The sequence below is a fragment of the Schistocerca gregaria genome, chromosome 1 (assembly GCF_023897955.1).
Source record: "Schistocerca gregaria isolate iqSchGreg1 chromosome 1, iqSchGreg1.2, whole genome shotgun sequence".
NCBI lineage: Eukaryota > Metazoa > Arthropoda > Insecta > Orthoptera > Acrididae > Schistocerca > Schistocerca gregaria.
The window spans coordinates 521,144,134-521,161,876 of NC_064920.1; the positions used below are offsets into that span (position 1 = coordinate 521,144,134).

The window sequence follows — 17,743 nt, forward strand, 5'->3', positions numbered from 1 at the left end:
AATATGCATCAACACTGAGGATCACTTTGAATCCCGAGCAGGTATCTGCTGTGGCAGTCGTTCGGAAAAACGTGTCGATAATGTAGTGGTGCGATCCAGGTTAGGACATGGTAGTGTTAAACGTGAAAAGGATGGCTGTATGTATGTGGCTTCGTCGCATGTTGGTTCGTCTAGAAGTATAAAACGTGAAATAGAAGAGTGGAAAGGAAAGGGAAAGGTGGGTGGAGAACTATTGACTTCCAACCGCAACGGGTACTGTGGTGATGCAGTGACAAAAATTGAAAATTCCTGCCGGACCGACACTCGAACCTGGATTTACGGCTTCTCATGAGCGGTTGCCTTAACCGCTTCGGTCATGCGGACACGTCCCTGACCGACCCACATTTGCAACTTGTCACACGCTGCAATGTAGTGTCCCTCGTCCGTTAACCCCCTACTCGCAACTAAGGAGTTCGGACGATACTAGAGCTGCCGCGATGAAGAAAATGCCATGGAACTGTCGCGCTATTACAGAAATGTCTGTACGTATTCGAGTAGTGTCTGTTCTGTCGGATATCCATAACTGCTAAACGCTAAATACTTTTGGAGCCAAACGAAGCTAGTGATTTCCTCTGTGCTGAAAGCTTAAAACTATTCATTTATTTTGGAGTCACAATATCACGTGAGGCAATACTGATCCTACGACTTATCTTAGAAGCTACATTAAGGAAAGGCAAACCTACGTTTCTAGCATTTGTAGATTTAGAGAAAGCGTTTGACATTGTTGACTGGAATACTCTCATTCAAATTCTGAAGATGGCAGGGGTAAAATACAGGGAGCGAAAAGCTATTTACAATTTGTACAGAACCAGAAGGCAGTTATAAATAGTCGAGGGACATGGAAGGGAAGCAGTGGTTGGGAAGGGAGTGAGATAGGGTTGTAGCCTTTCCCCGATGTTATTCAATCTTTATATTGAGCAAGCAGTGAAGAAAACAAAAGAAAAATTTGGAGTAGGTATTAAAATCCATGGAGAAGAAATAAAAACTTAGAGGTTCGCCGATGACATTGTAATTCTGTCAGAGACAGAAAAGGACTTGGAAGAGCAGTTGAATGGAATGGACAGTGTCTTGAAAGGAGGATATAAGATGAACATCAACAAAAGCAAAACGAGGATAATGGAATGTAGTCAAAATTAAGTCGGGTGATGCTGAGGGAATTAGATTAGGAAATGAGACACTTAAAGTAGTAAAGGATTTTGCTATTTGGGGAGCAAAATAACTGATGATGGTCGAAGAAGAGAGGAAAGCGTTTCTGAAAAAGAGAAATTTAACATCGAATATAGATTTTAGTGTCAGGAAGTCATTTCTGAAAGTATTTGTTTGGAGTGTAGCCATGTATGGAAGTGAAACATGGATGATAAATAGTTTGGACAAGAAGAGAATAGAAGCTTTCGAAATGTGGTGCTACAGAAGAATGCTGAAGATTAGATGGGTAGATCACATAACTAATGAGGAGGTGTTGAATAGGATTGGGGAGAAGAGAAGTTTGTGGCACAACTTTACTAGAAGAAGGGATCGGTTGGTAAGACATGTTCTGAGGCATCAAGGCATCTCCAATTTAGGATTCGAGGGCAGCATGGAGGGCAAAAATCGTAGAGGGAGGCCAAGAGATGAATTCACTAAACAGATTCAGAAGGATGAAGGTTGCAGTAGGTACTGGGAGATGAAGAAGCTTGCACAGGATAGGGTAGCATTAAGAGCTGCATCAAACCAGTCTCAGGACTGAAGACCACAACAACAAAACAACTTCTAGTTTCGGATCGTATTTTTAATATTGTGCAGTAAATATTCTGAAAATGACGTCGCAGCAGTATTTTGAGAAGGGTCTCGCTGTTCAAATGTACCTAATACCGAGTTAAAGAACTGATGCTACAAGTGAAAAATGCAATTAACCCTAAGTTATATTTATATAAGAAGGCGCGAACCACCCACAACGAATTGCAATAAGTAAAGAAAGAATACTGGCATTAAGAGACAAACATACTTCACAGTAATACTGACAAATTACTGATGTTTTCACACGTGGTTCGTTGTTTTTAGGTGTATGAATACTGCTAAAAAAGAATATTCGTGAGAATCCAAAAGTTTCTGGCTTAATGGGTGCTGTCCAAGACAGAAGTAATGACTCTCAATGTGAGATTTTAGAGTAAAAGCTTTCGTATTGTTAAAGCGGCGATATGGTGAAAATGTGAGAGTATGGAGGAGCGGGAGGAATACAGATAAGAAAATATGTGACGCTCGAGAACGACGAGCGCTAGATGGGACGCTGACGCCGAAGGCTTTGCAGAAACAGGCGAAGTCTTCCATTAAGTATACAGCGCGACGGCAGGAAGGAAAGCTTCTAAAGGCAATTCAGAGAGAGAGCAATGGCTGCGCCGTGAGTGATAAAAATGAAGTAGCGCCGGGGGAACGAGGACGTATGGCAAGGCGCTGCCGCCGGGGGATCGTTACCACCGCTCCGCTAGTAGCCAGGCGCGAGGTTCACTTCTCGGCTGGCGGCGGCTGCTGCTGCTGCTGCATCATTGACGAAATCGCTTCACTTCCTATCAGTTTGTCGCTAGAGAAGGGCTTCCCATGTTTATCAAGTTGTTGCCTGGGAGGCGTCGGATTTAAGGTTCCTCCTCAGATGCTAGGGTACCGGAACGTGACGGATCCATATACAGCGACCTGGAAAAGGGATAGTCGAGAATTTAGTACAAACTTGCCGTTTTCCAAGTCAGACATTTCAGCCTCCAATTTAAAATAAACCCTTCAACGGCGTACACACCGAGAGGAGGAGGACGAGGGTTTCTGGCTTCCCTCCCTCCCACACCACCACCCGCACACCCACCTCCTCAACAGCAAAAATGTCGAACACGAACTAGCGTCTCCATTTCCAGATAGGTTGCGGACGCCACCTGTTAACATATTTTTCTTAATAATATAAATGTATCTTTCAACTGTATTTAAAGGTTTTGCTGCATTTGCTATCTATTTCGATGCTGCAGTATGTCGTCTTCAGGCTCCCATGTGATAAAGTAGACAATCATGCTCATGACCACGTGACTGCCATTATAGCGGAAGTTGGCTTGAAGTGGCCAGGGCGGCAAAAGTGGCCATTTCGTATTTTTTCCTTGAACCGTGCTGCTATCTGTCGAGAAAAGGTGTAACTGGTTCTAATACACGCCATCATTGTTGTCAGTGAGTTTGACGGAGGAAACTTGTTCCGTTATTTTTTAGTAAAAGCTTTTCTGATTTTCAGTCATCTTATGTAATGTTAGCCATTTATATAGTCATTACCTCACGTAACGTACAGTAATACTTTTTTTATCATATCGATATTTAAACAAGTGTAGTTACTTTTGGTTTGACAGTGTCATCTGTGCACCACTAATGGCGACATGATGTCCGATCGGGAAAAGCGGGCAAGATAACTGCGCCAATAAAAGTTACTTGCCCTACATCACGCATGATGCTACATATCATATCTGTAAATCCTTTTATGTACAGAGCTATCATCCATCAGTCTATCGCTTTGTGACGATTTTGAATTAATGAATTTCTTTTATTTAAAACCATCTCTTCTATTTGGCCTAATAAAAAAATGGAATCGAAACGCCCTACTCCGGTGGCTTGGTATTGTTACAGATATTAGGGTATCAAAATGCCCAGAAAACATATCTGGAAATCAGACTAAGAGACATGGGATGCTCTTGCGATGGTACCGGGCACGGTATCTACCCAGGTAAAGAACAGTGGCCATTACGTAAGTCTTCAGAAAATGCCTGTAGTTCATACAAACACTATGTGATCAAAAGTATCTGGACACCACCAAAAACATACGTTTCCCATATTAATTGCGTTGTGCTGCTTTATACTGCCAGGTACTCCATATCAGCGACCTCAGTACTCATTAGACATCGTGAGTTAGCGGTATGGGGCGCTCCGCGGAACTCACGGACTTCGAACGTGGTCAGGTGATCGGATGTCACTTGTGTCATACGTCTGTCTGTACGCCAGATTTCCACGCTGATAAACATCCTTAGGTCCATTGTTTCCGATGTGATAGTGAAGTGGGAAGGGACACATACAGCACAAGAGCGTACAGGCCGACCTCGTCTGTTGCCTGACAGAGACCGCCGACAATTGAAGAGGGACGTAATGTGTAACAGGCAGACATCTATCCACCCAATCGAATATGAATTCCAAACTATATCAGGATCCACTGCAAGTACTATGACAGGCGAGAGGTGAGAAAACTTGGATTTCATGGTCGAGCGGCTACTCATGAGCCACACATCACGCTGGTAAATGCCATACGACGCCTCGCTTGGTGTAAGAAGCGTAAACATTGGACGACTGAACAGTGGGAAAACGTTGTGTGGAATGGCGAATCACGGTACACAATGTGGCGATCCGATGGCAGAGCCTGGATATGGCGAATGCCCAGTGAACGTCATCTGCCAGCGTGTGTAGTGCCAACGGTAAAATTCGGTGCCGGTGGTGTTACGGTGTGGTCATTTTCTTCATGGAGAGGACGTGACCCCCTTGTTGTTTTGCGTGGCACTATCACAGCACAGGCCTACACTGATGTTTCAAGCACCTTCTTGCTTCCCACTGTTGAGCAATTCGGGGTTGGCGATTGCATCTTTCAATAGTTGTTCATAATGCACGGCCTGTGGGAGGGTGGTTACACGACAATAACAGCCCTGTAATGGACTGGCCTGCACAAAGTCCTGACCTGAATCCTATAGAGCACCTTTGGGATATTTTGGAACGCCGACTTCGTACCAGGTCTCACCGACCGACATCGATACTTCTCATCAGTGCAGCACTCTTTGAAGAATGGGCTGCAATTCCCCAAGAAACCTTACAGCATCTGATTGAATGCATGCCTGCGAGAGTAGAAGCTTTCATCAAGGGTAAGGGTAGGCCAACACCATATTTAATTCCAGCATTACCGATGGAGGGCGCCAATAACTTGTAAGTCATTTTCAGCCAGGTGTCCGGATACTTTTGATCGCATTGTGTATATAATTTTCTTTTCCACTTGAAAATATTTGGTGTGATGCCATATGATACGCGGAATCAAAATGCGTAAGAGACAAGCTTCTATCAGTAACCACGATTTAGTGAAAACGGAATTTCACTTAGAGTGGGCACTTAAAGCCACTTTTTCCTACACCGCGGTAGAGGACACGATCAAATCGATGTCGGATAATTTCTTGCTATAAGCACGAACTGTGTCCTCTGTCGAGGAGTATTAGGGTGGTTGTCCAGTTACCCGCATGATTGTGCCGTTTATCAGATAGGGACCTGATGATACAAAGTTGCTTAACGTAAATCGATACCAAATAAAGCAACACCTTTAAATACAGCGGAAGGATACGTTCATGCTTTAGAAAAAGTAGCGGTCTGCTCCGTTAGGCAGACACACTTATCACTTCGGTATCGCGAAGGAGAAAAGTAGACCATTTAATGTACCGGGTGATAAGAAAGTCAGTATAAATTTGAAAACTTGATAAACCACGGAATAATGTAGATAGAGAGGTAAAAATTGACACACGTGCGTGGAATGACATGGGGTTTTATTAGAACCAAAATGCAGGATGGCACTCCACCCCATATTGCTAGACGCGCGAAAGATCTCTTGCGCGCGTCGTTTGGTGATAATCGTGTGCTCAGTCACCACTTGGCCTCCCAGGTCCCCAGACCTCAGTCCGTGCGATTATTGGCTTTGAGGTTACCTGAAGTCACAAGTGTATCGTGGTCGACCGACATCTCTAGGGATGCTGAAAGGCAACATCCGACGCCAATGCCTCACCATAACTCCGGACATGCTTTACAGTGCTTTTCACAACATTATTCTTCGAATACAGCTATTTTTGAGGAATGATGGTGTACATATTGAGCATTTCCTGTAAAGAACATCATCTTTGCTTTGTCTTACTTTGTTATGCTAATTATTGCTATTCTGATCATATGGAGCGCCATCTGTCGGACATTTTTGAACTTTTGTATTTTTTTGGTTCTAATAAAACCCCGTGTCATTCCAAGCATGTGTGTTAATTTGTACCTCTCTACCTACATTATTCCGTGATTTATTCAGTTTTCAAATTTATACTGGCTTCTTGATCACCCGATATATCGACACGAAATTTAAGTATCAAGAAATCTTTTCTGAATGTGATTGTCTGGAATGTAGCCTTGAATGGAAGTGAAACGTGGCCAATAAGCAGTTAAGCAGAAAAGGGAAAAACGCTGAACATTGTATGGGTAGACCAAATAACAAATAAAGAGGTACGAAATCGAATTGAGAAGAAAGGACATTTATGGCACAATTTGACTACGAGAAGGAATCTGTTGATAGGACTCATTCTGAGACATGAAGAAATTGTCAGTTTGGTACTAGAGGGAGGTGTATCGGGTAAACATCGAAGAGGGAGACCTAGGCATGAATACAAACAGCGGAAAATTGCTCCTGTCGGAGGACAAAAAAATACGAATATATTTCTGTTTAAAAGACTCTGACTGAAATGTAGGATACCAGGTACCTCATTCTACCTTCCTGATACAAAATGGGGCTCAGAGACGATAACATAGACACTTTTTACAGCGTATTTCTACGTGCCACATCACTTTATAAATTAAGTTTTCGCCTCACACCGGATTTTACGTGCACAGTCAGGGTAACTTTGAACCTCTGCATCTCGGAAATGGATAAAGAAATGAAGAAAAATTTCCATGTTGTTAGAGATAGGAGTCTTAGGAATACGTAGTAAAAATTAGGACCATTTACTGTGCAGAGCCGTGTCAGAACCCGCGGCTGGGTTTTGATACCCCCCCCCCCCCCCACCACCAAAAAAAAAGAAAAGAAAACACGTTTTGGTGTGTGTCTCAAAAAGAGACAAAGAAATTTGAAAACGGGGAGATGGTTCTTTTAGTTAAATGCCTAGAGAATATTCTTCATTAGTCTAGCCGTATTTTACGTAGCTGCTTCACAGTTCTTGAAGATACTTTATGTCGTTGCACCTACAAGAAAATGAGTGTTTTTTTTATTTCACAAGACGCATTTCGCTTTATTGAGGTAAAGAATCATCAGTGGTTTGTAATTAAAGATATTCATAATTTGATTTGTTTTGAAGATCGAAAACAGTATGTTGCTTTTTACTTACGGTGATTTCCGCTTTGTTTCTCTACTACATCGGGAAATGCTGTCTCATCTTCGGTGTTTTTCTTCGTTAGGAACTGATACTTGTTATCTATTTTTTGTTGCTGTGCAGAACTATGCATTTTTCGCGTTTTACACAGCACACTTTTTCGCACCTCAATGTTTCCTGTTTATTTTTATACTTCTAAATATGTATTTCGTAGCGTTGCCAACATAACTTTGGCACCAGTTTGTTTTGACCTATACTTTTTTATTTTTTAAATTTTAGCTAATGTATGTGCGTCATTCTATTTAATTTTGGTGATGTGCATTTATATACTGTGTAAGAGTAGTGATTTTTTTTTGTGGGAGAGGTAGAAGCCGTGGTGCGTGGACATAAGTGGATAATTATGTGATGGAGTCTGGGTTGGAGAAAAAGGTGAGGAACAAGAAGTGAACCCATTCTCCATCACACTACTATACGCTTATGTCCATTCATCATGGCTTCTCCCTCCCCCACAAAAGAATCACTATCATTCACTACTCTTGCACAGTATATAAGTACACAGCAACACAATTAAATAGAATTACATACATATAATTAACTAAAATAAAAAAGTAAAATAAAACAAGAAAAGAGTGTAGGTCAAAGACAAACTAGTGCCAATTTTATGTTGGCAACACTACAAAACACAAATCCAAATACATACGTAGAAGTATAATAATAAATGGAAAGCAGTGATGTGCGAAAAAGTGTGCTATATAAAACGTGTGAAATGCATAGTTCTGCAGAGCAACAAAAAATAGATAACAAGTATCAGTGTCTAACGAAGAAAATACCGAAGATGTGCTAGTACACGGCATTTCCCGATTACGGAGAGAAATCAAGCGGAAATCACCATACGTAAAAAGCAACATATTGTTACATAACTGTTTTTCGATCTTAAAAACAAATCAAATTATAAATATCTTTAATTACAGACCACTGATGTGCTTTACCTCAATAAAGCGAAACGCGCATGGTGAAAAAACACGAATTTTCTTGTAGTTCCAACGACAGAACGAAAGTACCCTCCGAAAGCTAGAAAATATACCGTTAAAATTTCAGGAGTTTGCTGCGGTTACATATCATTTAGATTTCGACTCATATATGTACATCTACATTTATACTCCGCAAGCCATTCAACGGTGTGTAGCGGAGGGCACTTTACGTGCCACTGTCATTACCTCTCTTTGCTGTTCCAGTCGCGTATGGTTCGCGGGAAGAACGACTATCTGAAAGCCTCGAAACTCTCTAATTTTACATTCGTGATCTCCTCGGGAGGTATAAGTAGGGGGAAGCAATATGTTCGATACCTCATCCAGAAACGCACCCTGTCGAAGCCTGGCGAGCAAGCTACACCGCAATGCACAGCGCCTCTCTTGCAGAGTCTACTACTTGAGTTTGCTAAACATCTCCGTAACGCTATCACGGTTACCAAATAACCCTGTGACGAAACGCGCCGCCTTTCTTCGGAACTTCTCTATCTCATCCGTTAACCTGATCTGCTGCGGATCCCACACTGATGAGCAATACTCAAGATAGATCGAAGGAGTGTTTTGTAAGCCACCTCCTTTGTTGATAGATTACATTTACTCTCCCAATGAATCTCAACCTGGTACCCGCCTTACCACCAATTAATTTTATATGATCATTCCACTTCAAATCGTTCCGCACGCCTACTCCCAGATATTTTACAGAAGTAACTGCTACCAGTGTTTGTTCCGCTATCATATAATCATACAATAAAGGATCCTTCTTTCTATGTATTCGCAATACATTACATTTGTCTATGTTAAGGGTCAGTTGCCACTCCCTGCACCAAGTGCCTATCCGCTGCAGATCTTCCTGCATTTCGCTACAATTTTCTATTGATGCAACTTCTCTGTATACTACAGCATCATCCGCGAAAAGCCGCATGGAACTTCCGACACTATCTACTAGGTCATTTATATATATAGTGAAAAGCAATGGTCCCATAACACTCCCCTGTTGCACGCCAGAGGTTACTTTAACGTCTGTAGACGTCTCTCCATTGATAACAACATGCTGTGTTCTGTTTGCTAAAAACTCTTCAATCCAGCCACACAGCTGGTTTGATATTCCATAGGCTCTTACTTTGTTTATCAGGCGAAAGTGCGGAACTGTATCGAACGCCTTCCGGAAGTCAAGGAAAATAGAATTTACCTGGGAGCCTGTATCTCATATTTTCTGGGTCTCATGAACAAATAAAGCGAGTTGGGTCTCATACGATCGCTGTTTCCGGAATCCATGTTGATTCCTACAGAGCAGATTCTGGGTTTCCAAAAACGACATGATATTCGAGCAAAAAACATGTTCTAAAATTCTACAACAGATCGACGTCAGAGATATAGGTCTATAGTTTTGCGCATCTGCTCGACGACCCTTCTTGAAGACTGGGACTACCTGTGCTCTTTTCCAATCATTTGGAGCCTTCCGTTCCTCTGGAGCCTTGTGGTACACGGCTGTTAGAAGGGGGGCAAGTTCTATCGCGTACTCTGTGTAGAATCGAATTGGTATCCCGTCAGGTCCAGTGGACATTCCTCTGTTGAGTGATTCCAGTTGCTTTTCTATTCCTTGGACACTTATTTCGATGTCAGCCATTTTTTCGTTTATGCGAGGATTTAGAGAAGGAACTGCAGTGCGGTCTTCCTCTGTGAAACAGCTTTGGAAAAAGGTGTTTAGTATTTCAGCTTTACGCGTGTCATCCTCTGTTTCAATGCCATCATAATCCCGGAGTGTCTGGATATGCTGTTTCGAGCCACTTTCTGATTTAACGTAAGACCAGAACTTCCTAGGATATTCTGTCAAGTCGGTACATACCGGATCTTACGTGTAAAAGTAGGGTCACTTTCAACGTATGCATCTTGGAAACGGATAAAGATATCAAGGTCGTTCGAGATCGGTATGTCAGCCATTTGCTGTGCATAGCCACCTTGGAATCGTCGCCTTGCTTATGGTCAGCTGGTGACGGAGAAAATACAATAAAAAAAACCTGTTTTCGGTTTTCCTGTGAACTAGTGGTGCCTCCGTAAGTGTTATCAAGCACACAATAGACCTCATAAAATGCCAAAGGAACCAACCGATTTGATCCATTTGCTTAAGCAGGATGCTGTATGAAATATTTATATTTTGCCCCTGGACTGACAATTAAGGCCGGGTTCGATTCCCGGCGGGGTCAGGGATTTTCTCTGCCTCGTGATGGCTGGGTGTTGTGTGCTGTCCTTAGGTTAGTTAGGTTTAAGTAGTTCTAAGTTCTAGGGGACTGATGACCATAGATGTTAAGTCCCATAGTGCTCAGAGCCATTTGAACCATTTTTGACACTTAAGACGATCATCCTGTTAGGTATACAAATGGTCCCTAGCCCAAGGACTATTCAGAACACTTGAGACTACCTATTTAACAACAATAGCGCCCGAGGTATGAGCAACGGAAGATCTCGTTTTTAAGCGCGACGCTTTGGAACATATTAGGTACGAATGCTGTCGCATGAATACCGACAAATGAGTTCGAATAGACATAGATAGGTAGCACTAGTTGTGCAGAGGATAGACTAACGTGTCCCAGTCTTCCGAACAACTGTAGTACGGTTATCTGTACAGATCTAGACGGGACTGGCAGAGGAATGTGAAGGAACTGTGCATTTGCATAAGGTATTAGTGCCTGCCGTGGACTGCGGTTAGCTGCGCGGCACTCGCAGACAGCCGCAGCAGACTTGGCGGTGTGCCCGCGCCGGCGGTGATTATGCAGAGCCCGGGCCCGGTCCCGGCCAGCCCCGCACTTCTTCCTGTGGCCCACCCCCTCTACACCGCGATTTATGCTGCGGAAATTTCTGCCCGTCTCCGCAACGCCCCGCTGACTTGCGACAATGAGAAGCTAGCGAGACGCCACCGATGCCCGCCGAAAGGGCTTTCAGAAGGAGCGCGCGCGGCCAGGGGGCAACCGAGCGTTAATTCTCCGCAGCTCGTCTTTTCTTAGGCCGCCTTTTCTGAATTGCTGAAGGTGAGCGCATTCGAAACCTCGCGCCCGAGCAGTGTAAGTGTACCTTCACTGCTGTAGAACCGTGCGGTGGTCCGTGTCCTAAGCTTAGAACTTGTGAAAGAAAGCTGAAAAACGCGGGGTGGACGGCACAGTCTCATGTCAGCACAGTCCCACAACTGGGGAAGAGCAGAGTGCTTTCATATATCCTGTAAAGGGTGGTCAGGAACAGTCTGAAAAATTTGTAAATGCTTTTCAGGGTAGGTTGAGAGGAGAAATAATTGTTAAGAAAAAATCCGACGGATTGCGCCGTTTCCGAGGTGCTTAGCAATGAAAGACAATCACGCAGTTGGGCGCGCAGATCAAGCGGACCGCCGGAGACGGTTTCGACAAACGTGTTCTTTAGTTTCCTAAAACCGAACAAGAGGGCGATACAAATACTGGACCTGGAACAGAAGTAACGATCGAATCCGAGGCAGAGGCAATGCATTGTCGTACACTATCATCTACGCTATGAGAATAACTGACTAATTTTATCTGGTGGGCCGCTTAAATTTGCCCTCGGAATGGCCTGATTGGGTATTTTCAATGCTAATCAACTCTGAAACGGCTCAACGCATCGAGTTTTCCTCTGAACAATTATTTCTCATCAAAACCTATCCTGCAACATCGTGACAAGTCTTTCAGAGTGTTACTGACCACTCTGTGTATTGGACCAAACATCTTGATGTGTGTGCTTTCCAAAATAAGGCCTGCAGCTCGTCCAGGTATTTATGCCGAAATACGATACTGTAATTTTACTCGTGGATTTCATTCCGTCGTAGTGATTACGTCACTTAGTTGCCAGGAATACCAGAGTCAGTTAGATAGTTAGTTGAAAGGTAGGTACACATTCCATACATAATTTGAACGAGTCCTTTGTCTAAATGCTGTGGAACCCGTCAGTTTACGATGTATTTAGGTTAATTAATTAACGTTAGTGAACACATGATTTTTCAGTCTTACTCGTGCAACTACTCTTAAAACTCGGGTTGTTTTTCACTGGCCATCGGTTCCGAACAAAAGTTCTTGTGTGGAATACGAGGAATTGCGTAGAAGGAATGATTTTTTGCTTTGATTCATACCGTGACTTACTACGTATCAGAAATTATGGTATAGGACAAAAGATAAAAAATTTTGTTGATGCATATTGAACTCTTTCTGAGGCACTAACAACTTTTATTATGCGAAATAAAACCATTTTATTCTTATAATATTGTAGATATGGATATAGCTGTTCTTTTCAAATTCTGATGGATTATTTACGCCGCATTTCATTACTGAATGCATTTATTACCCTTCCAAAATATTCCGAGATTGATTTCATTCTGAGCGTGCCAGTCAGCTGTCGTCAGACTGCGTTAAGTTGTGAGCGTGCGGATGTAGAGTGTCAAAATTGTTGGATCACAAACTTCAATGGAGCAACATCTATAAATCGAATATTCGAGAGATTCGCCAGAATATTTTGAAGAACACACAAGTTTGTGCAAAGTCTGTACCGAACACCTTGACTGTCTCTGAGCACTATTGGACTTAACATCTGAGGTCATGAGTGGAACGCTTTGACTCCCGAAAAAAAGCAACGACGAGTGAGTGCCCGCCGCGATATGAATAAAATCCAGACGCGGACAGTTAGCTTATGGAAAAAAATGTCATCAATACGAACTTACCACAAAGCGACAGAGTGCAGGAATTCACTTGAAAGGTCAATGACAAAACCGTCATTCGAGCCTGTGCGATACGCGAATTTAACAACATCCCAAAGAAGAATTTTTCTGAAGGGTTTACATGGTTGTATGAATTTTCTGTGTGTTGTACTCAAGTTTGGGCGGGGGGGGGGGGGGGGGGGGGGGGAGGGAGGGAGGGAGGGAGGGAGGGAGACTATATGGAATACCTGAAACAGGAAAACCGTCTTCTTGAGGTTTCTAAAATTTTTATTAATCTAGTCTCTGAACTTTTTGGACAGCCTGATTCAGTTAAAACGTTAGAAGGTTGATTATTTTGATTCAAAGTCGAGCGATTATTCGAACAGCAAAAGTACATCAACATAATTATGTGAGCAGACTGTACCCTCACTTACGTCGTTCAGAGGAGGAAATTACGGCATTTGAGTTCGGAAGCAAGGAGCTTTTAACTTTTCGAACTTGAAAGTGAGTAAAAATGTTGAATTATCTTTTACGACTTGTAACACTACGACTTGTAACACAGCTGTGAGAACTGTATCCGCTGTGCCTTTTTACACTAATATACGGTATTGTTGACCCTGAAGGAAGTGCGGGTAGACTTGTGTACATCAGAAAGAAAAGAGAACTCAGAATGAATTTTTCACCCTGCAGCGGAGAGATTAAAATTGTATGCCACACCGGAACTGGCACCCAGGATCTTTGCTTTTCGTGGGCAAGCGCTGTACCAACTAAGCTACCCAATCACGACTCACAACCCTTCCCCACAGATTTACTTCAACCAGCACCTCATCTTCTACCTTCCAAATGTCATAGAAGTTGTCCTGCCAAAGGCAAAAGCGCCATGTTCTGAGTTCCTGTCCGACGCACTCTTAATCTACCAGTAAGTTTCAAAAGCGACCTCGGTCAGCGTAGTTCTGAATTACATACGTGAGATTCTTAAAGTACTAGTACGCTCGTGAAGGCCGGGACACACCTCCGTAGCAGTCTCGGCAACACCACTTTGTTATTGATGACGACGGCGACTGATCATGGTACGGACTGCAAGGGGCAAGGGGCAGCTATCTTGATCCATGACGGCTGAACCGCCGTCCAAAACTCAGGGAGATTGCTTGGATTTGGCTCCAAGGCGAGAGTATCTCGCTCGGTGGTATGACGAGGTGTCCTCAGATCGATGTTGGTGGTCTGTTATCATCGCAGTTGGACTGAAGATGGAGTGGCTCGGGGGTATACAAAATCATCTTCATAGCCGTCGAGGGTTCCTCAAACCATTCTGAAATAATTCGTTTACTAGGATTTATGGTGTATTTCCTGTGATTACAGTGTTGCTGTCATAAGCAAAAAAAACTTTTTCCGCTTGTCTAACACTGTCTGGAAAATGGTTTAAATGGCTCTGCGCACTGTGCGACTTAACTTCTGAGGTCATCAGCCATTAAACCTAACTAACCTAAGGACATCACACACATCCATGCCCGAGGCAGGATTCGAACCTGCGACCGTAGCGGTCGCTCGGTTCCAGACTGTAGCGCCTAGAACCGCACGGCCAATACGGCCGACTTGTCTGGAAAGTCATTGATGTGTATCAAAAATAGTATTGGTCCCTAAGATGCAGCACTGAAGGACTCCTATCTTAATTTAATTGGGATCTGATTAGAGAGTCACTAAAAAATGCTTTTTTAAAGCCTGTGCTACCTCTATCATTTCTGTCCTGTTTTTCTAAACATATTAGTAGCAATTTCTCTCATACCAAACGATTACACCATTTTTAGTAGAATTTTATGCTTTTCCAGTGTTTCTCTGCATCGCATTAGGCGAATGCCAGAGTGATTCCGTCAGAATTGTTGCGCCCGCTGTGCTGTCTCCTACTTCTGGCTGTGCGCCGCCCCTGACGTATGTGTTTACAGGGTGTTAAAACTGAGAGCTGCTGTATTGGGACGCAAGGCTCCAATTACCGTAGTAAGGGGCAGCCTAACTTTGAGGGCGATGGTGTCGGGTGGTCGGAGCTCGTTAGCCTGCTAGTTACCAGACACGGTAACCGCCACCTCGCCTCTACGTAACCATTGGAGGAGTTCCTGGATGGCTGCGTGTCGTCTGGTCGCACACTGCCCATCTCTGGTGGCAGCGGCAGCGCTCGTTACTTATTCGCTTGTTTAGGTTCTTCCCGGGTTGCTGAATCGGGTTTTCTCACAGGTCAGATTGAACGGAAGTTACAGTACGCGGCGTCACAAAAAGCGCCGTTGAAGTCGAACACCTGGAAGTAGGTGTAAGGTCGTAAGACTGGCGTAAATCACAAACCTCTAATAAGGAATGAGACCAGCAGCACATGTTTCTTGCTTTTCTGTCGAGAGAGCCGCCTAAAACATGAACTTCCGGCTCTTGACACAGTTTCTCACCAGCCGATTCTCATCGACTTGACTGCCAATGAAATATCGTCTCAACTGTGCGATTCGATTCACGACTTCCTGCCAGACTCGGCACAGTTCGTCGGAATTGACGGGAAGTCATCTGATGAAGATTATATCCGGATTTCCTCAAGAAAGTGTTACAGGACCTCTGCTGTTCTTAATCTTCATAAACGACTTCGGAGACAATCGGAGCAGTCGTCTTAGGTTGTTTGAAGATAATGATTGTTACTGTCTAACAAAGTCATCAGAAGATCAAAACGAGTTGCTACATGATTTATGTGATAATATATGTGTGTTGAAATTGACTCTGATCAATAAAATATGTGAGGTCTTCCGCATCAATATTAAAAAATCCCTTTAAATTTCGCTTACACGATAAAACGCACAAATTTAAAGATTGTTGTTTCAACCAGATACCTAGGAACTGCAACTACGAACAACTTAAATTGGAACCATAACATTGAAAAATGGGGGGAGGATTGATCAAAGACTACAGTTTATTGGCAGAACACTTACAAGATGCAAGTCTATTAAACAGACTGCTTACACTACCCTTGTTAGTAAACTTCTCGAACATTGCTGCGCAGTATGGAAATAGGATTGACGGAGGACGTCAATAAAGTTCAAAGACAGATGCTTGTTCTGTATTACCGTGAAATAGGGGTGAGAATGTCACGTATATGATAAGCTACTTTGGGTAGCAATCATTACCTCAAAGGCGTTTCTCGAGGCAGCGAGAACTTTTCAGTACATTTCATTCGCGAATCGTCTCTTCCGAATGCAAAAATGTTTTGTTCACTCCCAGTTACATCTGGAGAAAAGACTATTGTAACAAAATAAATCAGATTTCGTACAGAAAGATTTAGTTGTTCGTTTTTATCACATGCTATTAGATACTGGAACAGTCGAGAAATAGTGAGCAGGTGGTTCTATGAACACGGGCCAAACATCTAAGTCTGAAATTTGCGGTTGTAATGCAGCTGTAGCTCAGATTTGTAGCGAGTTCTGGGATCTGGGCGTGACTACAGCGTTTTTTATGGATATCTTTCTCTCCATTTAGCTTTCTGCATATGTTTTAATCACTGTAACTTGACTTCTAGACGGGGCGGGGGTATCTGCATTTGTAAACATTTGGTTACAGATTTTACTGTTTCTCTCCATATTTTAAAAATAAAGTGCTAAGTAATTTCTCAACAGTGAATAAATTGTAGAGATAATCTTTTCTTCAGTTTCCGAAACAGAGAGATGCAGACTAGGTAATGCAGTGCGTAATGTAGTTGTAGGGCAACCCAAGCGTAAACGAGCTACGGGGTTACTGTCGGTGATTGCCGCTGCTCCCCGATCCTTATGCTACGCTGCACACAACGAAGCTGTGCGGGTTGCGGCGCTGCAGGCAAGCAAGACGCTTGACGCGGTAACGAGATACAAGTCTGATACCAGAGATATCGGGGGTGGGAAGGGAATGTATCCTGAAGTTGTTTTCAAATTTAAGCATTACATTTCATCATGCTACGAAACGTAAACGTTACCTTTTGAGTCATAAACAAGTGCCATATGTACGTTATTATGAAGTGCGTTACGTTTGCTAATCAGTCCACCGCGTTCCAATGGCAGGCTATTTTGGGGAGCCCTGCTACTAGCATATAACAGAGCTCATGTTGCGACGTTAATGCGAAATAATTTTTATTTGTCGGAATTCTCCTTCCCTCTTTCCCTCCCTCCTTCTATCTCTTTCAGCTAAAACAGAAATGAATTCGTCGAAAGCAAATAAATCTTATAAATTCAGTTTTGGACGTCCGCTGCAATTACTGCAAAGTCACCGAACTGAAAAACCTAAATTTCCTGCTTGCAATGAAAACTGAAGTGCTGGGCGTACCACTCTAAGATTAATTATTAACGAGAGGACACTTACCTTTTCTGCGTATCTAAACTTCTATTACGACACAGCATTGTGGCAAATGCAGACTCAAAGAATAAAAAGAAATTGCTAATAAAACTTCATAAAGTTACTTTTCTAAGGTGCTCAGATAGTGAACATTAAAGTGCAACTGAGAGTAAAAATGCAAGGTGTGCTCAAAAAGTTACCGTTTGAGGGCGTTGCAGCAGCGTGTATGCAACGTATCGCGACCCCGTTGTGGGTATATAAACACCGACGTATAGGCAAGGGAATGGTGTGACATTCTGTCTTTCTGACGCACATGAGGTAATTCGGAAACGTTAAGTATGGCGTCATTATTACGACATGCGTTCAAACAGGACCAATGTGCTGTTGTTTTTTTCTTGGCTGCCAAAAGGCAGACACCGGCAGGCATCCATAGGAGAATAGTGAATGTGTATGGGGCAGCATGTCTGTCGAAAGCCAACGTTGTGTAATGGTGCGACTAGGGATGCTGCTGTTTCATGATTACC

General features: G+C 43.1%; 1 protein-coding gene across 29 annotated transcripts in view; it reads left to right on the forward strand.

Moving 5' to 3' along the window:
- LOC126354726 (calcium/calmodulin-dependent protein kinase type II alpha chain) overlaps positions 1-17,743 on the forward strand; it is a 976,610-nt gene that overhangs the window by 218,870 nt on the left and 739,997 nt on the right. The window lies entirely within an intron of this gene.